We start from the raw sequence: 25,215 nt of genomic DNA, 5'->3' as shown, positions 1-25,215 counted from the left end.
ACAGACAAACGGACATAAAAATAAAAATCAATAAATCAGAGGAAACCCTGTGTTGTCTGAATGGATCCAACAATATAGTACTAGGGGGGACACCAGGAATGAGCCCTGCTCTTATCCTAAATGTTCCTCCCTTTGAATTCCTTAGAAATGCTTTGCGTCGACGCGTTTCAGTGGTTTTGAAAAAACTGATTGAACGACTACCTTCATCAGGACTCAACAATAACAGGAATTTACTCCTCCACCTATTGGAAAAATATATATGCACTCAATTTAATAGCTTGTAAACAACCTATGCAAAATGACACACAACAACAGTTTCTTTACCCATAAGAGTGCGACCCAAGTTCAGTTGACCCCTCTCTCTTAATTATCAAGATAATGAATTATAGTGCCACATAAAACTTTTGAAGTCTTGTCGGTTGATACATTTTTATGTATGCTGCATCCATAGATCATACATTTTTTTTCACCTAGTCCTATGCGCTGCATCTAAATCCAATATCTAGCAGAGGAACGTCCCCCAGTTACCCCGAGGAAAAAAACAATACTCTTATTTACTTACATTCAAACAACTAACCTACTCTCACTCCAGTTGTCTCATTGCACTCACGATTTACTCTTTGAAACCATCAGCACAAGTCTCTGGTAACACTCTCACATGGGTTCATTTAAAATCATGTGGATAATCATTAATCCAACACTGCAAGGATAGAACAAGAAACAATGTATAATCCACTAATTAAAACTATGTTTATCATGTCATGTTGACTAGTTTAAAATGAATGCGGCACGTATAGGTAAACAAAATCTCATTACCTGTAACTTATGCCCAGGGCTCACACGTGCGTAATTGCAACTCCACACATGTTGCACCTCCTTACAAAAAAGGGGAAGGGATATTAAGTATTAACCCTACGTTTTTAATATTCAGTATTTCACTTAAATATGATTTATCTATACATAACAAACAGTTGGAAGGGTTGCACTCGCGTCTCACCTCTTAATTGACTTTATTTGATCCTCCGGTCACAAGTTGGTAGCTCCAGGAGATCCTCATATATTTGATCTTCCTGTTAAAAATCCATCCGCCTCTTAGAGGTCAGAAACGTGCACTATAAATCAAACGTGTTTTTTTGAAAAAAAATTATTGAGGTACTTTGGAATCAAAATAAACAATAGCATGTTTAAGGTCGGTCAGCAAAAAAGAAACAGAATAATATCAAAGATACTATCAAAAATACAAAATAACAGATACAAAATAACAGATACAGGGAGAAAATTATAATATACTTTTTAGATACCAAACATAAAAGTACAACTAGTCAAAAACTGAATTCCAGATTTTGTCGCACTTTCTAATCCCTCCGATTCGTTGTGCATATAGCAGTTCAGTCTTTCTTACTCTTTTCATTTTATCTAATCATTCCTGGAACAGAGGAACATGTATTGACTGCCAGTTCTGAAACTTGTACAATGTTTTAGTTTATACCTTATCTTATTCTAATAGCCTGCTTATTTTTAAGGATATAGCTTCCTATAAAGGGGGAAAATGAATACAGAACCCAGACGAACTATAAAGGACTTCCGTGCATGCTCTCGGGGCAGAAATACCCAGAAAAAAGTTTTTTTAGGTCTCGGGCCTAGCATACACTGCACAGCAGTGTCACGCAGCCAGAGTCCTTTTCTGGGGGTTTAGAAAATGGACCTGGAAATTCCACGCAGCTCGTGCGTGTTATTTCCTAGGTCAATATTCATTGGCTTTTGTGTGCATGTACTTTTAAAACAGAACACGCAATAGGCCATGGGCGGTCGCGTAGCTCCTACCATGGCCTATCGGTGTCTGTTATGCCACCAGCGGCCATATGTCTTCAATTATCGCTGCTGTCATATCCGCGATAATTAAAGACATATGCCCGCAGATGCGCTCGCGCGCACCACTAGCGTTTTTGGGGTATTTTTTACAATTGTATCGCTTTCGCGATCGGTTGAAGTGCCGCTTGTTTTATTTGTCTCAGTTGTTGTGTTCAGTTGCAGCAACATAATTGTTTCCTTCTGCATTATGAAGAGGAATAGACGTGTACCTCTCCGAGCTCATTTTAGTCAGGCAAATAAAGCCAGACCGATTGGGTAGCTTTTAAATAACATCCAACCGTAATTGGCAAAGTACAAACGGGGCACATTAGCTCACGGAGCGTTGAACATTTATTATTTCTGCCCAACCTAACAGGATCCATTTTTTTGTTGATAATTCAAAAAGCACTCAATAGATATTGAATGTCAGCTTTTCTTGAAATAGCTCTGGGCTACAGTAAACTGCTCACAAAATAGAAAGAGGAAATAAACAAAGATGTTTGTATCTTCAATATTTCTGAATTCACACTATTTATTTGGTTGAAGTGCCGCTTGTTTGAGAGAACTGCTGGGAGTGCTGACAGTAATTTTTTGCGGAGCAGGTGAGTTCTGCTTCCCTCCCTTTTTGCTGCCGCTAGTATCAGCATCTCTCTCAGAAGCCACTAAGCAACGACCTCCTCGCTTCTCCTCAGCAGATCCTGCATCTCCTTTTGTTGCTCTGAAGAATGTCCCTGGGAAAGGCAATGGCCCCCTCTTCTTCTGCCATTCAGATTAGCCGGCAAGGTCTCTTCGGTACTTCTGTTCTTTCCACCGTCTCCACACACAGGGTACGGGATGACAGACTTGTCAAAAGGGCCACGGTTAGACTACTCTCCGCATTCTATTGCATAGAGTGGTCTGGATCCTTGCCCGCCATATTGGAGTGGCTTTAGTTTACTGTAAAGCAGTCAGATGTTCTAGTTAAAAGAGCAGGTGTAATACAAATGTGTAAGTAGATGTTTTGTGAGAATGCATATGTTTATTTATAAATTTGTAGTATAATGCGTTCCGACAAATACTTGCTTAAAAGTAAACAGTAGGCTTTACTATTCGGTAGTGCAAGTAGGCTATAACTCCGACTGACTCATACTTTCGTGTATTAAAATTATAAAGACAAAGCTGCATTTCCCGCAGAATTTCTGCCAGTCTCGGAAAATTGCTGTTTCGCTATGGCCGCCGTGCTCTCACAACGGTGATCGTTCCTCCGAAGACTCACGCTGGGTTCTTTCTATTTCTGCAGCTGGGCAGGCAGTGTGTGAGTGTGCAGGGTGAGCAGTGTGTGAGTGTGTAGGGTGTGCAGTATGTGAGTATGTAGGGTGAGCAGAGTGAGCAGAGTGTGAGTGTGTAGGGTTAACAGTGTGTGAGTGTACAGGGTGAGGAGTGTGTGAGTGTGCAGGGTGAGCAGCAGTGTGTGAGTGTGTAGGAGGAGCAGTGTGTGAGTGTGCAGGGTGGGCAGTGTGTCAGTGTGTAGGGTGAGCAGTAAGTGAGTGTCCAGGATGAGCAGCGTGTGAGCGTGCAGGGTGAGCAGTGTGTGAGTGTGCAGGGTGAGCAGTGTGTGAGCGTTCAGGGTGAGCAGTGTGTGAGCGTGCAGGGTTAGCAGTGTGTGAGTGTGTAGGGTGAGCAGTGTGTGAGTGTGCAGGGTGAGCAGTGTGTGTGTATGTATAGGGTGAGCAGTATGTTTGTGTGCTGGGTGAGTAGTGTGTGAGTATGCAGGGTGAGCAGTATGTTAGTGTGCTGGGTGAGCAGCGTGTGAGTATGCAGGGTGAGCATTGTGTGGGTGTCTAGGGCCAGCAGTGTGTGAGTGTGTAGGGTGAGCAGTGTGTGAGTGTGCAGGCTGAGCAGTGTGGGTGTGCTGGGTGAGCAGTGTGTAAGGTGAGCAGTGTGTGAGTGTGCAGGGTGAGCAGTGTGTGAGTGTGCAGGGTGAGCAGTGTGTGGGTGTGTAGGGGGAGCAGTGTATGAGTGTGTAGGGTGAGCAGTGTGTGTGTGCATGGTGAGCAGTGTGTGAGTGTGCAGGGTGAATGTTGTGTGAGTGTGCAGGGTGCACAGTGTGTGAGTGTGTAGGGTGAGCAGTGTGTGAGTGTGCAGGGTGAACGTTATGTGAGTGTGCAGGGTGAGCAGTGTGTGAGTGTGTAGGGTGAGCAGTGTGTGAGTGTATAGAGTGAGCAGTGTGTGAGTGTGCAGGGTGAGCACAAATGACGTGTTTTGGTGCCAGTGAAGTGGGACGTTGTTCTAGGCACCTGGAAGACCTGGCACATGTTACTTGAGGCACACTGGTGTGGTGGTGTTAAAGACAGGGGCACTGCTTTCAGAGTCTTTGGCTCCTAACGGGACCCCAATCACCTGCCAGCTCTTTAACAGGAGCGCAACATTTTCATGCTACCCCATCTGACCAAAGCTTCCACTGGAGAAGTGTGGCTCAATGGTTAGAGCGGCAGACCCTGATGCAGAGGTCTAGCCCGGGACCAGGGTTCAATTCCCCGCCTCGGTGGGTCTTGGGCTCAAAATTCCACGGACCTGATAATTCTCGCCTCGGTGCCTATTCCAATCATGGAGTCCCACTCGGCAACTCTGAGGAATAGCTTGCTTCGTTTCCACAACGGCCCCCACAACGCTAAGGATGCCTGGCCTCCACCTTGGGGGTGCCCAGGAGTGGACACCTCACAGGGAAAGCCAGGATGGGTTCCACAGCGGTATTCGTAAAAGCGCCTTGAGACCCTTGCGGGTGAGTAGTGCGCTATAAAGTATCAATTTACAATTTTTATTTTTTTATTTACAATTCCAGACGACAGACCCCGGTGTCTCACAGAGGATCACACAACACACACAGACACACACACCACACACCACACACCACACACACACACAACACCACACACACACACTCAATACCACACACACACACAACACCACACACACACACCACACCACCACATACAAACACAACACCACACCACCACACACACACACATAACACCACACAGATAACACTACATACATAAGACCACTCACATAACACCACACACACACACCACACACACACAACACACAAAACACCACACACAGAATACCACACAACACCACACACACACACCACCACACACACACACACCACACACACACATAACATCACACACACAACACCACACACACACACACTCACCACCACCCACTCACCACCAGACACTCACCACCACACACTCTCCACCACACTTTCACCAGGCAGAGAAGTGTGGCTCAATGGTTAGAGCGGCAGACCCTGATGCAGAGGTCTGGCCTGGGACCAGGGTTCAATTCCCGCCTCGGCGGGTCTTGGGCTCAATTTCCTCGGACCTGATAATTCTCGCCTCGGTGCCTATTCTAATCACGGGTCCCACTCTGCAACTCTGGGCAATAGCTTGCTCTTGCTTAATCTCCACAACGCCCCCAAAAGCACTAGGATGCCTGGCTGCACCTTGGGGGTTCCCAGGAGTGGGCGCCTCACAGGGAAAAGCCAGGAAGGGTTCCACAGCGGTATTCGTACAAGTGCCGGAGAGACCCCATGTGGGGTGATTCGGGCGCTATACAAGTACTACAACATTTACATTTACACACACCTACCACCAGCCATCAGTGCATGCTTTCACCAGGCACACACAACACCAGCCGTCATTGCACGCTTTCACCAGGTGCACACACCACCAGCCATCAGTGCATGCTTTCACCAGGCACACAAACCACCAGCCGTCTGTGTACGCTTTCACCAGACACACACACCACCAGTTGTTAGTGCACGCTTCCACCAGGCACACACACCTCCAGCCGGCAGTGCACGATTTCACCAGGCACACACACCACCAGCCATCAGTGCACAATTTCTACAGGTACAAACACCACCAGCCATCAGTACACATAAATTGTTAACGCATCCACAATTAACTATTGTAGCAATCGCAGTATGGCACACTTTACTTTTAAACATATTCATCTAAAGCGAAGCATGCCACCATTGCTACAATTCCAATCCAACCCACATAATTCCACTACACACCACATGCATACACTCCATAACACATGGCGAAAAGACATTGCCATTCACAATGCCATTAGCTCAAACTTAAATGAATCCGAGACCTATTGCATTTCCAATGCTTATTACATTTTATGAGCAGAAAGAGTATGGCCCCTCCCCTTGCCCCAACTCTGATGTAACTACGCTGACCGCACATTCGTGTCTGTCAGCGGAATGGAAGATGGAGTTTCTCTATTAATCCTCTCTCTTATGTGGGCATATTTCTCGTCAGCCCTTCTCCCAAATGACACGGGAAATAGGCTAGAAATAGGCTAGTCTTCCTCTTGCAACAAGGGGGTATATAGATTAACATCTACAAAGCCATACCAGTGCAACTCCGGTAAATTTAACTGGATTGCTAAGCGGGCGTATTATGTTCTTATCTCTATATTCTGTCTGAGCGCCTACGTGGTTCTGCAGTATATACGAGTCTACAGTGGATCTCACTCTGAGGTACTGGGTTTTTCAGAACCGGTACCGAACCGGTAACCCAGCGGTGTCAGGGTACACCCTAAGACCTCGAGTACTTTCCTGATTCAGACACAGAAACTCAGAGTCTTCTAGGTGAAGTCAAAGATCGAATTTATTGGCTGCAACCAAGTAACAGGCGTCCTAGAAGTACAACAACACGGTGTGTATATTCTCAGGAGACTGCTCAATCTTACAAAGTCAGACTTCTCTTTTTATACGAAATATTGTGCTTTAGGCAAACATTCTTCACATTTTAGTATACCATTCACATGTTTTCACTACAAAGAAAAAGCAGAGTCATGATGACAAGACCACATTTCAGTTCGTCCAGCCCACAACAAATTACCCGGCAAGGCCAAACATTTTCATCAGATATCGGTGGACCCGCAATAAAAACGGGCACCTCCTCATCATAAAGCAAATGAGAGAAAAGAGCAGGGACAGGTGTGAGCAAGATTAGGCAGGGTGTGTGTGCGATGAAAAGGGTTAATGGCATGTTATGCCTTGATGCTATCTCGTTCGGCCACTGGGAGAGGAACTGACCAAACAGGTTTGGCCTGGCCCAATGGTTCCAGCTTGCCCAGGTCACAGAGAAGTCAATTAAGGTGTACGTGTCCTTTGATATCGAATTTGGCTGTGGTTATAAGCCTATGTGAGGGCAACTCACAAAATGGCTGCCGTACACAAAATGGAAGCCAAGGGTTCAGGACGAAAATGACGTTTTCGAGGTGAAATCGTCACTCGAATATGACGTAAATGCTTGTACATAGTGTACTAGCCATTCTCGGTCTTTTGATATAAAAATCGTCATGCTATGATGAAGTTTTATTCACGAGTCCAGAATTTTCAGAACTACAAACCCTCCTTTTGCCCTTACATAGGCAATTAACCTAACCTCATGCTAATCTGAGTCCAGGTCTATATTCCTAAAGTCATTGAGATGTTGCTGTAACATCATTCTATTACTTAGTTCGTCTTTTGATACAGGTTTCCTTACACATGATGTAGCACAGAGGCCACATATTGCAGGAGCACACTGCACGCACAGACAGAACAGGAAAAGAATGGCTAAGAACATCCCAATGACCATCAGAATTTTCCATCCCCAGGCGGATATCAGTTCCCAGAACCATCCCATTAACGACCAATCTCCTTTATCCACATGAATAGATTCAGAAATCTTATGTAGTTTGGAGATGACCTGGTACACTGTTGGAGCGTTATCTGGAATGAAAACACAGCAACTCGATTGGATCAATTTACATACCCCACCTCGGTCTGCAAGTATGACATCTAATGCGACCCTGTTCTGAAGGGTCATAAGATGATCCGACTGGAGCTCAGCAGTCAAGTTACTAAGGGCACCAGCAGTTTCAATTACGGTGGACTCAACCACCCTTGTCAATTGTCTTATGTTCCTGCTGTTAACCATGGGTCCCCAGAACGTCAGAAAATCCTTTGCGAAGTCCCCAAATTCTTGTCCTGCAGTGTCTTCTTTACTCAAGACACCTCTAACTATCCTTGTCTTGTGGTAATCTGCCGCTGCTGTGTAGGTGGGAGGCAACAGGAACGAAACAAAACATGAGCCCGAAAAGTCAGGGGGCAACCATGTATAGGCTCTATCATGGCAGATGAAATATGTACCCTTAGCTGCTAAGAACGCAGGGGAAGTCTGAGACCCAAAAACATACTTTTCAGTACAGATACTCTTCCCTAACTGAGCTCTGGGATTCTTGCCAGTACCTTGCAGACACATGTGACCCTGATGGGGTACAATCCAAATCTGGGACGATCTCTTAGCTTGCTGTTTCTCACTCAGAGTAGCTCCATATCCAGTTACGTTCCATCCTATATATGCAAGTGTCTCATCTTCCGGGGTAGTTTCATAGGAAATATCTTCCTTAATCATGTCCACTATACCCTTAACTAGAGCACTATTCTTAGGATTGTCTGTTACAGAACGTAGGGGGTAGACTTCATGTGCATAGATGAACATTGTTCTATATGCCCACACAGAACCATTGTGGCTGAATGGCAGGACCAGATAAGGGATACCTTTATCCGTTGTGTGAGGCATAAGACCACACACCCAACAGTTAGTCATGTTCATTACAAGTTGGTGTTGGTGCAAGAGCTGAACAAAGGAGTTATTAATAAACTCTAATCTCCTAGCTGATTCGTGTTCAGGAAGGGGTTGAAAAGAATGTGAGGAAACAGTGGAAGGACGAGGTATAGGCGATGTAGTGGGTGCAAATGTTACTCGAAAAGAGAATAAAACATAACCTATTAAAACTATCATCACACTGAATAACATGAAAATGCACAATATCAAAAAGCTTTTCTTTGTCATCATTTTACATATTCTGTTTTTAAAGTTCGTTTCCTTGGCAGGTCTCTCCATCTCGAAAAAACTCCATCCTCTATACAATGCTGCCCGCGATGGGAGGTTGTTTCTGCTAAGGAATGCTTCTGTCAGTCTAGGGCAACTCCCTTAGACCAACCAGAACTGTTGACCTAACGTCGTCAGCTGCACCCCAAAGACTTTGGGCAATCGCGGCCCTAGCAGCGGAACCCGGATGGCGGTTCGAAAAACAAAAATAAGCAAGTTTCTCAGATGGGAGAGCTACGCTTTCAAAAATATCAATGAAAAAGAAAGTTTGTTTTTATTTGTCCATAGTTCTCGACCTCAGATTGTATCTTTGCTTTCCAGGTATGGTATGATCTCGGAAAAGGAGTTCAGGCTCTGTAGTGTCCAATGGAACTGACGGTGATACAGCTGGTTGCAAAATGTTGTCACTCTCTTTTTTAGTAAGTGTTCCTTTTACACGTGCATCACTGAAAGGCAGAAAACGAGGCACGGTTTCAGTCTCTGAGTCGCCCACACCCTCCTGGACCCACCGGTCGTACGGCAGAGGCAAAGGCACCCTCTTACAGTGTATACCGTGGATCCAGTGCTTCTTTCCCTCCACTCGAACAGCTGATCTCGTAGAGAGAAGGACGAGGTGTGGGCCGGTCCACCTGGGCTGGTCGTTCTTGGTTCGCTGGAAGTTCTTGACCAGCACCCAGGATCCAGGATCGATCTGATGTCCTGGAGCTTCAGAGACCTGAGGCAGTGTATCATGCACCTGTTGGTGTAAAACACGCAATTTAGCCGTCAATTCGTACAAGTAGTCAAGCAAAACAGGGTATTCGATTTCACTGAACTTTGTAGGCCTTGGCACTCCCCATATGTTGGCCGGACGGCCGAAAACAATTTCATAGGGACTGAGTCCCACTCGCGAATGCACAGTCATTCTGGTGGATAGGAGTGCTAAGAGCAGAGCGCCAGGCCATTTAAGACCAGTGCTCGCTTGAATCTTGGCCAATTTAAGTTTTAATGTGCCATTATAGCATTCCACTAGTCCAGCTGATTGGGGGTGATTTGCAGCGTGGAACTTTTGCTGAATGCCTAGCCCTTCACATACTTTCTTCATCACTCGACCCACAAATTCACTCCCATTGTCACTCCAGACCATTCTAGGCATTCCGAATCTAGGGAAGAACTCTTTCAACAAAGGCTTTAGCTGTGGACAAGGCAGTATTGTCTTTTAGGGGATATGCTTCTACCCATCTTGAGAAGGCGCAAACAACAACGAGTACGTATTTTAAGTTGTTGCACCTCTCCATGTGGATGAAATCTAGCTGCAAAACCTCAAACGGATACGTAGGAGGCGCAAAATGACCAGCTGGAGTTGGGGTTCCCCTACCAGGATTGTGTTTCAGACACACCATGCAATTCTTGACCACATTCTCTGCACACTTAGGAATTCCTGCATTTTGCCATACTGGAGCCAACAACTTGCAAATCCCTTTCACGCTGATATGAGCCATTCCATGAGCCATTGTAACCACTGCAAGCACGTACGCATCGGGTAACAACCATCTCTGATGCTCTGACAATTCAATCCAGCAACCATTTGCTTCCATTTTACCCGTACTTTCTCCCCACATGCTCAACTCTTTCTCTGTAGCTTCAGCTTGAATAGACTTCACACTCTCTATCGTGTCTTCACACATTCCAACATCACCAACCCATCTTGTCGGGCCTGCAACATACATTCGGCTCATCACATTCCTCGCTGTTTCTTTTGCGATTTCGTCAGCAAATGCATTTCCATGACCAACATCATCAGTCACCTTCTTGTGTGCGCTACATTTCTCAATCGCAACTTGCAACGGCAAAGTAAGTGACTCAAGAAGCTCATTTACCAACTGACCATGCTGTATCTTAGCTCCAAGCGAAGTCAGGAACCCACGTTCTTTCCACAATCGTCCAAAACTGTGAGCCACTCCAAATGCGTATTGGCTGTCGGTGTAGATGGTCACTTTCATTCCTTTCGACAACACACATGCTCTCGTAAGTGCAATCAACTCTGCTGCTTGAGCTAAATTATGTGGAATACGTGCAGCTTCAACAATTGTATGCAAAGTCGTGACAGCATATGCTGCAGTCGTGTCACCATTCGGAAGCTTGAAGCATGAACCATCCACCCATAAGGTACCATCACACTTTACAAGAGGAGTGTCCCTAAGATCTGTTCTCCCTTTCGTTTCTTCTTCTGTTCTAAGAAAACAATCATGCTGTTCTGAAGCATCTAATTCCTCTACACTCGGCAACAACGTAGCTGGGTTAAGTGTGTTGCATCTTTTTATGTGCACATGACTCGCTAACAATGTCAACTCGTAACCTGACAATCGAACACTAGTTAAGTGCTGTGTCTTGGTTCTGTTTAACAACGTGTCTACTGCATGTGGAACCATTACAATTAACGTATTATTCATCACTAGACCAGCAGACTGTCGAATAGAAACAGCTGCGGCCGCTGTTGCTCTTGAACAACTCGGCAATGCTTTAGCTACCGGATCCAAAGTCGACGAAAAATATGCACATGGACGCTGCTTGTCTCCAAACAACTGTGTCAACACTGACAATGCACAATCTTGTTTCTCATGGACATACAATGTAAAGGGCTTACTGTAGTCAGGGGTACCCAACACAGGAGCCGAACATAATGCTGTGCGCAATTCAGAAAAACTTTTCTGACACTCTTCAGACCATGTGAGGGGGTTCGGTGTATCTTTACAGGTTAATGCCACCAAAGGTTTGGCCATTAATGAAAAATTCGGTATCCATTGTCTGCAATATGACGTAATGCCCTAGAAAGCACTCACTTCTCTCGGTGTTCTTGGCACACTCAATTTTGCTATTGCCTGAATTCTTTCTGGGGTCAGTTTCCTTCCCTCCTTCGATAAGAGATGACCTAAGTAGGTCACTTCTTGTCGACAATATTGCAATTTGGAAAGTGACACCTTGTGATGCAAATCACACAAATGACGCAACAATGAAAACGTGGCTTCTTTACATATTTCCTCAGTATCTGCAGCGACAAGCAAATCATCGACGTACTGAACAAGTGTAGCACCTTCAGGTAAAACAATTGTATCAAGCTGTGTCTTTAGAGCTTGACTATATATTGATGGACTTTCACAGTAGCCCTGGGGAGCGCGTTTAAAGCCGAAGCTTCGTCCTCCTAAACTGAAGCCAAAAATATCCCTGCTCTCCTCAGCAATCGGGATGCTGAAGAAAGCATTCTTCAAGTCAATCACCGAAAACCAGGTGGCAGAACCTGGAATCATAGTCAATAGGGCAGTAATGTTAGGAACAACTGGAAATTGTGGCACAACTATTTTATTCACCTCTCTAAGATCAATCACAAATCTGTAAACAGGTGGCTGGGAAGGGTCAGTTCGTTTCAAAACAGGCAGAACAGGACTATTGCAAACGTTGCCTCTTGTCTCTTCAATCACATCTTTTTCAATCAGATCGTAAATGATCGCTAACAACGCTTTTTCACCTTCACTAGAGAATTTGTATTGGGGAATGCGTGGCATTTTAACATTGGCTTTCAATGTCACAACATATGGCTGTATTTCCAAAAGACCCACATCATTAGGACCAGTAGCCCAAAGAATATCAGGAAGAAACGACAATTCTGTCGGAAGTTTATCCCTTGACAAATACATTGGAGAAACCACTTTCTTACCCAGTGTAAGTTGTACTCCCAAAGGAGAACAGTACAAAGTCGCATACAATCTTTTTAACAGATCCAATCCTAGCAAGTTTTCACCACAACCTGTTGTTAGAATAAGGGGTGCTTTGAATTCACAAGGACCAACAGAAAGAGACAAAGGGTCAGAAATCGGATTTCTAACCGGGGCGCCAGAAAAACCTACTGAAACATTCATTTCGCCAGACAAAGGTGCGCCAGGGAGTTTGGAGTGCATAATAGAACTCTTTGTAGCACCAGTATCCAACAGAAAAGGTTCTGACACACCTGATGTCATCACCTCGACGTATGGTCCACTCTGATCTACTGGAACTGAAACAACTCCCTCTCTTTGTCTATGGCTGTCCTAGCAATCATTACCTTCCACATGCTCTTCTTCTGCATAGTAATCATCAGCATAGTACTGAGCTGTCCTACCAGACGCATTATTCTGCTGATCAAAACTATTCATAGAATTTTGAGGCGGAAGGGAACGAGCGTTCTGGGGGAAATTTCCACGTCCTCTACCTCTAGGAGCTTGTTGAACACCTCGACCTCTTGCGCCAGAAACACCATTCGCGCGCTGTAACAAAACAGGGCAACTATACTTAAAATGACCCTCTTCCTTACAATACGAACACTGGTTGGGACCTACAGGGACACGTGGTTGAGTATACTCTACTCTTTGCCTTTGAAACTGTGGAGGTTGCTGATAATTACTCTGATAGCTACTCTGACCACCATTATTCTGACCATTACGTGGCGGATATGCTTGCTGTAACAGAACCATTGTTTTTTACTCTTTAGTTTCCTTTTCTGCTCTATCTTTCTCATCTTTGTCTCTATTTTCTTAATACTGTGCGGTAGCTAATATCTGTGCTGAAGAGGAAACTGCCCAAGAACTCTCTGAATCTTTTAACTTTATACACAACTCGGGAAGCAGATTGTGCACAAATTTATCGACGAACAACCGTTGGCCACCTTCTGTACTCATATCCTGACCACTGTGGTCGACAAACGTCTCTTCAAACCTGGGGAAGAAATCTGACACCGTTTCATCTTTCTTCTGCTTACACGCAGACAATTTATCCCAATTCACACGCATCGCAGGCATTATAGTCTTCATGTAATCAATGATCTTACCAGGAAGTTCTGCTACTAAAGGTTCAGGTTTAGCACCACCAACTTGTCGGGTATCTGCAGCAGCAATATTAGCCCATGAGTCACCTAACTCCTGATCATGATCCGCATGGCGAATCTTTCCCCATAAAGGCTGTGGAACAACATTCCCAAACAACATATCTATATCCGCTAAATTCATGATGCATGACCCTGCAGTTTGTGACAATTCCTTGTAATACCCTGCAGGATTTTTACGGGGATCAGGCAATGTCTGCTTAAGGGCTAATACTTCAGCTCGCTTCCATGGAACATGTACCCACACACGCTGAAAGTGTGCTGGAACAGCATCAACGTGATTAGCTACATCAGCGGCAACGGCGTCCTTCCATACTGGAGGAACTTCTCTCATGGGATATTGTCTTCCCTTCTTTTTACCAGAGGATTCAGACTCAAACAACGACTTGGAAACACCTTCAGTCCTAAGCGACAACAACGTCACAACTGCTTTCTTAACATCTGAACCCACAATTGTGCCTTTTGAAAACTCGAACCGTACATGGCTCAACTCGGGCGGATTAGAGTCCAAATCATTGTCCTCTAAATATTCACACAGAAAAGCACACATGTTCTCAAAAACGTATCTCTGCTTTGATGCTTCCCACTGATGGAAGACATCCATAACAGATTCTAGATCATATTTCATCGGGTCAGTCACCCATCTATGTGCCAAATGATTCAATGTTTCCTTCTCCCTAGAATCAGGCAGTTGGCTACGCAACTGTGTACGCTCAGAGACAGGAGCCGGACTTGCCGCTCCAAAGAAAGGATATGGAATACTAGTAACAGTACTAGCCACTCTCTGACGAACAGGAGAAGTCGATGAAAAGACAAGTGGGAAAGCAGGGTGAGGCAAGGCAGATGCAGAGGCAGTATCAGGAGGAATACCAGAAGTGGGAGTCGATATAGTAGTTAAAGTTGTAGGAAGTAAAGGCAGAGCAGATGTCAAAGTCGGTGGCCCTTGAGGGGGCTGCACCGGAGGAGCAGGAGCCAACTGAAGAACAGCTGGTGGGTGCTGTGGAGGAGCAGGAGGCAATGCAACCACGGGTTGCGCAGCTAAAGGTTGCGGGGGTGCCGTAGCATTTTGCGCATAAAGGGGGAGGCAAACTCAATAAATGCGACATTAGGGGATCTTTTTCAAGTTCTTTTGCTGCATCTTTCTGAAGAGGCGGCAAAACTGGATAGCATTTATCTATTACCATTTTACGTTGCCTGTGCAACTGCTCACTCATCTGTTCTTCTTCATTATCTTTAAACTGCATAGCAGCTTGCATTATCGAAATACCCCTTTCTCTCTTATTTTTCTTTGCTAATTTAATTTCCTTCTGTTTGGCTTCCTTACGCCATAGGCGGAAAGAGTCAAACATCGCCGGCCGGGCTTTCTTCTTAAAAAAGTTTAACTTCGAGATTGTCTAAGATTTCCGTGTCAAAGCTACCATATTGGGGCCATTTTAAAACACCATCTTTTCTGGTGTATTTGATCCACACTTCATTATACGTGATGGGGCCTACTCCATGCTTCACATACAATTCATAGGTTGGAGTTCCAATCGGAGGAACCGGACACGAGGCCTCCAATCGGGAATCCCTATTACTACAACCAAGACAAAACAAATTTCCAAGTCTGCTAAAACCAGGCATCTTCGCTCTCTAGTCTAGCTTCAAACTTCAAAGGATTATCGATTACGATATTCTCGTGAATACACGAGTCCTTCGGCTTTGGTACTTGCAAGTTCCAAATCAAAGATCTCGAAGGGATACCCAAACTAAGAACCAACTAAGGACTGGGAGACGCTCCACTTATACTTAACTGAGATATCGATGACGTCACCAGAAGACTCGTCTATCGTCTCGCTCTACCAAACATCAAGGGTCCAAATCAGGGCGATAGCCAGGGCAGCAGTCCTTCGTAGCCGTCGGGAAGCGGGGAACCTCGCAGCAAAGACTTTCGGACCACGTCGACATGCAGGGGTCGATGAAGTGGCGGCCTTCCTCCAGAATTTTCACACGAAGCTCCTCACGAACCTCTGGCTTTGACCGGTACCGTTGGTATCGCCCCACGTTGGGCGCCAGCTGAGGTACTGGGTTTTTCAGAACCGGTACCGAACCGGTAACCCAGCGGTGTCAGGGTACACCCTAAGACCTCGAGTACTTTCCTGATTCAGACACAGAAACTCAGAGTCTTCTAGGTGAAGTCAAAGATCGAATTTATTGGCTGCAACCAAGTAACAGGCGTCCTAGAAGTACAACAACACGGTGTGTATATTCTCAGGAGACTGCTCAATCTTACAAAGTCAGGCTTCTCTTTTTATACGAAATATTGTGCTTTAGGCAAACATTCTTCACATTTTAGTATACCATTCCCATGTTTTCACTACAAAGAAAAAGCAGAATCATGATGACAAGCCCACATTTAAGTTCGTCCAGCCCACAACAAATTACCCGGCAAGGCCCAACATTTTCATCAGATATCGGTGGACCCCCAATAAAAACGGGCACCTCCTCATCATAAAGCAAGTGAGAGAAAAGAGCAGGGACAGGTGTGAGCAAGATTAGGCAGGGTGTGTGTGCGATGAAAAGGGTTTATGGCATGTTGTGCCTTGATGCTATCTCGTTCGGCCACTGGGAGAGGAACTGACCAAACAGGTTTGGCCTGGGCAATGGTTCCAGCTTGCCCAGGTCACAGAGAAGTCAATTAAGGTGTACGTGTTCTTTGATATCGAATTTGGCTGTAGTTATAAGCCTATGTGAGGGCAACTCACAAAATGGCTGCCGTACACAAAATGGAAGCCAAGGGTTCAGGACGAAAATGACGATTTCGAGGTGAAATCGTCACTCGAATATGACGAAAATGCTTGTACATAGTGTACTAGCCATTCTCGGTCGTTTGATATAAAAATCGTCATGCGATGATGAAGTTATATTCACGAGTCCAGAATTTTCAGAACTACAACTCTCTTTTAAAACCTGTCTCGCCCGCCTGTGTGTGTCCGATGGTGTTTACCCAGCATGCCTGCCCTCATTAATGCACATGTCTGGCGGCCATCTTGGAGAGATTACTAGTTTGCTAATACTCAATGCTTAGCGTTCTAGACAAAAAAGAAAGTATATGTAAATAAATAGTGACTATGTTGATATCAAGAATTGCTGTCTCCCATACCCACGATAACTTGATAATAATCTATTCTCGCAAACTGTACCTGTATTCAATTTTAATATATTGCAAACAACCCAATGGATCCTATCATGAATCGGACTGGGCCCTATCCTGTCCCAAAAGGTAAAAGCCCTACTGCACAACCCAGTGGGTCCTGTCCTGGATCGGACTGTGTACTGTCCAGTGCCAGAAAATAAAAGCCCTACTGCACCCCATAGATCGAAATGAGCATGAAACACACACCATATTAATGGCCATAGAATGTTTTAGGAGGGAAAATTGATTCACAGACTAATAAAGGAGTCAAAGATTGAATTACATAGAGATAATTCTCTCCCACTCCTCCCTACTATTCAGCCCTTTTTTATGGTATTAAACTTGATCATATATCATTGTTCTGGCAGTTTTCTCCTATGGGCACTATTACCTGCCCTCTTAAGTTGTCTTATTTTCTTCAGTACCACCAATCGGAGATCTGTTACCTTATGCTTCTTTTCTGCCCAATGACTAACTGAAGGAGCATTTTCTTTATTGGTATTGATGGCTGAGCTATGTTCACACATGCGTTGTCTCAATTCCCTGGCAGTTTCACCTATGTAACCCATACTGCACGGGCAAATAATAAGATAAATAATATTTTTACTCCTCCATTTATTTAAAGTAGTAATCTCGTGTGTAATCCCATTGAGAGTTACTACCTTAATTGTTACACATAACTCACATACACTACAGCTGCCGCATCTGTTATTGCCTTTGGCTCTTCCTCTAGCCAGGGTTGTGTGTGTCTCCATAGGCTCATCTCTGTAGGTATAAACCAGAGTGTTCCGGAGATTTTTGTTCTTTTTAAAGGCATATAGTGGTCTAGGGAGGTTATTACTTTCCCCTTTGTGAATCTTCCAATTGCGATTTATTATATTCTTTCGTTGGTTGCTCGCTACAGAGAACTGGCTCATCATGACTATTTTCTTTTGTGCTCTATTTTTGTTGTTACTTTTACTGTCCTGGAGACTATCTCTGTTGTAGAACCTCGCCCTTTTAAAGAACCTATTTATCAGCTTCTTGGGGTAGCCTTGTTCCTTAAATTTGCTTTTTAAAATGGCCGCTTGCTCATAAAAGTCTCCTAAAGATGTGCAATTCCTACAGAGACATAGGAACTCACCAAATGGTATGTTGTCTTTATGGCTCTTGAGGTGGTAGCTATCATAGTAGAGTACTGTATTTCTATCACTTGGTTTTGTAAAGAGTTCTACAGCTAGATGTCCATCTACGGGCTTAATTTTTATAACTAGGAAATTAACACTGTTTTGGTTGTAGTTGGCAGCGAATTTCAAGTTCTTGTCCCCAAGGTTTTTTAATCATTCAAGGAATTCATCCAGCTGCTCAGGGGGCCCGCCATATAAAGAAAATATCATCTATAAATCTGACCTATTTGTGGACGTTCTCATAAAAGGGAGAGATTTTGTTGATTATATGTCTCTCCTCGAATGCACCCACGTAAGCACAAACCAGACTCAGCGCACAGGTGGCCCCCTTGCTGGTATCCTTCAATTCAATATATAGGTCATCCTTAAATAAAAAAAGTTATTCAGAAGGACCATGGAAATACAGTTAACACTGAATTCCTTGTTTGCACCTACTATGTCGGCATTTTATAAAGTCCTCTTGACTTCCTCTATGGTAGCCTATTGTAGTATATTAGTATATAGTGCCTCGATGTCGAGGGTCACCATATATTCGGTGTTGGCATTAAACTCAAGTCCTTCGATCTTAGTAATCATATCAGTAGTGTCCTTTATGCATGATCTTTATTTCTGGACAAGACATTTTAAAAACACATCAGCGTATTTGCTGAGGGGCTCCAAAAGGGAGTCAATGGATGCTACAATGGGCCTCAGTGGAGGATTCATAACAATTTTATGGACTTTGGGATTCTACATAAAACGCACGGATCTTGGGGTCTTATTGTTAAAAAATTGATATTCATCAAAATTGATCCACTCTTTGTTCTTAGCTCGCTCAATGAGCAATTTCAACTCCCTTTTTAGTCTCTCTAGTCTTGACCAAGGGACCAGTTTGTAGTGTTATCTGTTACAGAGAAGTTCTAAAGCCCTCTGTTCATAATTCTCTGTATCAACGATCACCACCCCTCCCCCTCTGTCTGCTGGCTTTATTTTATCCTGTTGTCTCAGGACAGCGATTCTATAACTTGTTTCTGAACTTTGGACATATTATGTGTGTGAAAACGTATCTCTTTAGGAAGATTATCTACTTCCATTCTAACAACTGCCTCAAGTATTTCTAAATGTTTTCCTACCATACACAAACTAGGGGTGAAAGTAGACTTTGGGCATAGATCCTTGTCTGTGGCCCGTTCCTCCAAAAATTGCGTATTGTTACTTTCCTAAAGAATGCTCGTAAGTCCTTCTCTAGAGGAAATGTGTTAATCCCTGTAGCTGGAACAAAACTAAAACCTTTCCTAAGTACCTCCTCTTCTACTCTACTTAAATTTAATTTGGACAGGTTAATGATAGGGGTTTGTTCTATTGCCAATAGTTCTTGCTCCTTGTTCTGAGGTACTCCTGTGTCTGTTGGTTCCTCGAGTACTCTAGTGGTTGTTGGTTCCTCGAGTATTCTTGTGGTTGTTGGTTTCTTCCACCCTGGTTTCTCACGGGTGTTCCCCTGCCCCTGTTTGAGTATCCCCTTTGGAGCCTCTTTTGTCTTTGTCATAAAAACCCCCCATCAAATTCGTTCTCTGATCCCTGTCTTGATCCTTCCTCTCTGTTTTGGGCATCCTCCCCCCGCAATCTGAGGTATTCAAAAAGTTTACATGTTTGGGGCGCCTGTAGTTAAAGAATCTTGCCCTTTGTGGTCTTTCCCAATTCTGTTCTTGCTTTTCCAAATAGTAATCTTTTCTAAGAAAAGGATATGAAATTTCATGGCTAAACCTGCTCATATCTTTTTTCAATTTGAATGTCTTTTTGTATATAAAGTAGTCCCGATAGCCACACATATCTTGATTTATCTCATCTAATTTCTTTTTTGCTTCACCTAGGGCATTACTCTTATTGAGGGCTACTTCTAATTCTTCTATTTCTCTCTTTTCTGTTAGGATGGTCTCTTGTGCCGTCTCTATAATAAGAAACATCTAGATTTGTAGACCATACTATCACTTGATGGGGCCATAACATTTCTCTAGAACCCCTGGTCAATGGATCCTTGGTGTCTGCTTAGAAGTGTAGAGAGGAGAAATAACTTTCCATTTCAGGTTTATAACAACAGAATTTCATGACTCTGAAGAATCACAGACTCCATGTGCTAAGTTTAGTCGATTTATTACAAAGCCAAAAATAACTGGACATGCAAGCACCTCAAAACGAGGTTATAAAGATACATAGAAAATAATTTGAAGCCACACCTACATGCAATTTTGAGTTTCTGGAGCATGAAAAGAATTACAAATTCCAAAATCAGAATGCAAGCTACAAGAGCTCCTACATCAAGATCAGAATTCATTTGCAAGTTATATATAAAGCGTTAGTCTATTCCTACACTACCACTAACATGACAACCCTACTTAGAATTCCTCAGGCAAGTTATGAAAAGCTGTCAGTGTGTGAAGACTTCCTAAAAAGTTCCCTCACGTTGTATGGGTCAAGTACCATAACACTACAGAGCTCATTCTAAGATGTTCCTTCCTTCTCCTTCAAACTATTCCACTCTACTCCGCATTCAACCACCAGGGCACTGTCCCTAATTACAACACAAAAATCATGGAACACGCCCATTTCACATCATCCGATTGCCTCATCTTGCTAGACACCTCCATCAGATGATTTGTCGTTCTGTTCCGACACTCCCGGCCTTTTGACCTTGATTCTCAGGCCTTCTCCAGTGAGAAAGAACATCATTTCACATTATCAGCACTACTTGTACAAATGTATCCTCTCCTCCCTGAGCATAACTCCTAAAACAAAAGTGTTATTCTAATTAACAAGGATGAATTTCTCCACCTGCAACAGAAACGTAAGAAAGTACAAATCCAATATACACATGAAATTCAACTATTAAATCAAATACGAGAGCTTCCAGGGAAAATGCATTTCAGGCCTACAGAAATGGGCCAACATAAGAAAATAACATGCACACCTTATAAAACTACACTTGGATGCACATTTTACTCAGCATTTCTAAAATAACATGTTACATACGCACATCAAATATGTAAATAATTTTGAGCATCATACATACATTCTGAACGTTAATGTTTTCAGTTAAACATGCATGTATTGTAACATCAGTTTCTTTCGATTTTAATAGAAAAATATCCCTAACACATCACTCTTCATGTTATTACAGTACACATTCTAATGACCAACGTTAACACAACAAAATAATTAATGCAGTTGCAGGCTACTTGTGATTAAGATGCACCCCTACAAACAAAAGAGCACAATCGCTCTCTATCACACTTGTGAGAGTAAGTATCCTGATGCTCAGCAGGTGAAAGTCCCCCAGTGGGACTCCTCAAAAATCGAGGCCTTCAGCTTCTTGTAGAATTCAAAATGTGATAAGGAGGTGGTGGTAATAAAGAACGTATAAAGCGCATGTTCCCAAATGTATCATGGTGCTAACATCTAAGAGAGAAGATGCAAAGTACAGGCAATACATATATCTCTTGGGTGAAAGATTCTTCGAAGAGCCATGGTTTTAATTCCAGTCTAAATCGTTCTAATGATGTTTTTGGTTGAATAGCTAGTGGAAGAGAATTACAAATCCTAGTCGGTATACTGAAAACCTTTTCCCTCCAATTCTTCATTTTTGAAATGTAGGGAGCATAAATAAGTTGGTCTTGGATGACTGCAAAATCTTAGCTGGAGCATATCTCACCACTCGCTTAGCAAGGAAATCTAGAGGTAGGCCATGGGGAGCCTTGAAAAGTGGCACACAAAACTTAAACTGGATATGCTGTACTATTGGCAGCCAGTGAATTTGTTTCAACAGTGGGAGAGAATGTGCTCAATGAGGAACTTTAAACAGCAGCTTGGCTGCAGCATTTTGCAGTAGTTGAAGTCTCTATAAATCAGATTGTGGTAATCCTACATAGATGCTATTGGAATAGTCAATTATCCTGCCAATCATAGCTGCCATAATTGTTTTCATGGCTCCAAAAGAAAAGTAAAGCCTACGCTCCCTCACTGTTCATAGAAAGAATATCCCTCTGGAAATCACAGCTAACTTGTTTTCCTCTACGATTCCTAAGCTTTTTGCCACTGTATAGAATTGCATGGTCAGATCATTGGCGACCTCCATATAGAATCACATGACCAGATCATTGGTGACCTCCATATATAGTGTGCATAGAGTAACAAGGTCAGATCATTGGCAACCTCAGCATAGAGTGACATGGTCCGATCATTGGAGACCTTCATATAGAGTGGCATGGTTAGATCATTGGCGACCTTCATATGGCTTGATCAGACAATTGGCGACTTCCATATAGAGTGGCTTGGTCAGATCTTTGGCAACCTCCATATAGAGTGCCCTGGCCAGGTCATTGGAGATCTCTGCATAGAGTAACATGGTCAGATCATTGGCAACCCCAGCATAGAGTGACATGGTGAGCTCATTAGTGACCTTCAAATAGAGTGGCATGGTCAGATCATTGGCGACCTCTATATAGAGTGGCATGGTCAGACCATGGGCAGCCTCCATATAGAGTAACATGGTCAGATCATTGGCAACCTCAGCATAGAGTGACATGGTCAGATCACTGGGGACCTCCATATAGAGTGGCATGGTCAAATCATTTCCGACCTTCATATAAAATAGCATGATCAGATCATTGGAGACCTTAGCATGCAGTGACATGGTCAGATCATTCTACACTTAGCATTTCCCCTTCCCAGAAATTGTGTGACAATTTAGCATCTATTCAAGGTAGCTACACACAGGGAAAGCATCTGGCTCTTCTATTCCCTCAGCTTTCGAGACCTGGGTGGCTCAAGTACAAACTGCTGGCGGCCTTCTCAACTTCTAGGATATTTATCTGGAAGAGAACAGAAAGGTCATTTTAAATGTGCCCTGGCCCTCCTATTGGCTCTTGTCCACCCAGCATTTTGGCTGGGGCAGTGGAGACCATTATCACTATGTTTATTAAACTATTTAATGGCACATTGGCCTCAGGGGTAGTGCTCAAGGAATGTAAACAAGCATCAGTGCTTCCTTGGTTTAACCTGCATATGCAGAGCCAATTGGTCTCGCCTACGGGTGAGCACTGGCTATGTCAATCGGGTGTGGTTGTTGAACAGAAAGTTGGCTGGTGAATTGTGAATTACAGCACTTGTAATAAAAGCAGTATGAAGTGGCCAGCACTACCCTCTTCATGTTTTTTTTTTGTCTGTTGTGCAGGTGAAAGTTTTGCAGAGAAATAATGCATTTTGCTTCCTTGTTTGAAGCCCCAGAAGGCAGAGCTTCCCAGTGCAAACATACATAACATCTGCATTAGCATGTTTAATTCCATCTGATACCTCCATGCAAAGAGAGAGGATGTGGTGGTACTGCCAAAGCTGTCGACTTTGGAGCTGGGGAACCAGGTTAGAGTCTGTGCTGGTTCAACATCCTGTGACTCTTAGCAAATCACTTAATCTCCCCGTGCCTAAAGAAAATGAACGATTTCTTGTGTAAAGAGCTCCAACACCTTCGGGTCAAGTGCACTCTATATAAAAGCTGCAACAAAAACAAAAGTCAGAGGTTGGGACAAAGACTTCTGACCTTTGGGCTTATTTGTTGTGCTGGGTTGGGACACAGCAATGGGAGGGAGGGGGAACAGGCACACACAGATAATGGGGAGGGAGCAAACAACAGAGCCAGCCACTCTATTGAGTGGCTTAAAAAAAATAAAAAATAGCTCCCAAAAGCACACGCATAACAATACAAGTACTTGGACCATGCACTACGAGAGTGTCAAGTGCAAGAAGAGAGAAGTGCTGACTGCAGAGCTAACCAGCAGGAGCTCAGCAATTGAGAGTGAATTTGAAGTAATGTGTGGCCTCTAAGTTCACTAAGAGTAAACAACATGTCTCGCCTAGACAGCGCATTAACTTTCCAGGTGAGACCTAAGAAGCCTACCTTGCAGGGGGGCCCCTAAGACTTTGTTACACCACCAGCATCACACTTAGTGCTCTGATGTCCAGAGTTATAAAGCATAGTGAGATTCAGTTTACTTTTGCTGAGTCTGGGCCACTGGAGTTGAAATAATATGGACTATGCAGTGGCAGCAGAATAAGGAGCCAGGCCAATCAAAATTGCTGGAAAGTGCCGGCCTGTGTTGTTTCAGAGGCATCTCATGTATTTCTAACATAATGATTGCACTGCCCCCATTGTACCTGAGCAAGCTTTTGGGGAAGCACATAAATAAACACCTCTCCAACCATGTCGAACAGGCTGGTTGCCTACACTCCTCTCAGTCAGGCTTCAGGCCCAAATACAGCACATAATCAGTTCTGCTTGCAGTCACAGATAACAATAGGATGGCCCTAGATAGGGGCCAATCAACTATTCTGGTGCTGTTGGACCTATCAGCTGCGTTAGACACAGTTTCACATCAGATATTGCTCAGGAGACTGAAGGCGGCTGGACTTAGAGATTCGGCTCTGCAGTGGATTACAAGTTTTCTTTCTTCCCGTTCTCAGACCATCATCCTTGGCCTGTACTGCTCAGGGCCAATGGAATTAACCAAGGGAGTGCCCCAGGGCTCCTGTTTGAGCCCCACCTTGTTTAATATCTATGTTGCTCCCTTGGCCGACCTCCTCAGGGCATGTAGGTTCATTCCCATCTCTTACGCCAATGACACACAACTGCTTTTCACATTTGACAAATTCACTCCGACAGTTCAGGCAACCTTCTATTCTGGTATGAGAGCTATCTCAAACTGGATGAAGAGTAACTTCCTCCAATGTAATGTTGGGAAGTCGGAGATTCTGCTCTTTGGGGAGGCTCACCTACTATGGACTCCGAATTGGTGGCCAGCTGACTCAACACAGAAGACCTTGACTCAGGCACTCATATTAAGCCGTCTGGACTACTGCAATGGCTTGTTGATTTCTGCTAATGAGGTCTCTCTTAGCAGACTGCAGGTAGTCCAGAACACTGCAGCACGATTGGTCCTCAATGCCCCTCCCAGGACTGCCTCCTACCCTCTTCGTTGCCAGCTGCACTGGCTTCCTATACGCGAGCAGGTCAAGTTCAAAGCCTGTTGTACCATCCACAAGGTTTTATTTAACCTTGGCCCCGCCTATCTCTCTGAGAAATTCACACCTTACCTGCCTTTTAGGTCCCTCTGCTCGGGATCCAAACCCGCTCAAGTCAAGAAATCCAGATTGTGT

General features: G+C 44.0%; 1 protein-coding gene across 1 annotated transcript in view; it reads left to right on the top strand.

Annotated features, from left to right (window-relative positions):
- The window catches only part of LOC144827853 (pancreatic secretory granule membrane major glycoprotein GP2-like), a 200,525-nt gene that overhangs the window by 5,051 nt on the left and 170,259 nt on the right, over positions 1–25,215 (top strand). The gene's annotated exons all lie outside the window — the stretch shown is intronic.

This window comes from Lissotriton helveticus, chromosome 4_1, assembly GCF_964261635.1.
Source record: "Lissotriton helveticus chromosome 4_1, aLisHel1.1, whole genome shotgun sequence".
NCBI lineage: Eukaryota > Metazoa > Chordata > Amphibia > Caudata > Salamandridae > Lissotriton > Lissotriton helveticus.
The sequence above is the reverse complement of the archived record's forward strand: the minus strand, read 5'-3'. Positions and strand labels throughout refer to the sequence as shown.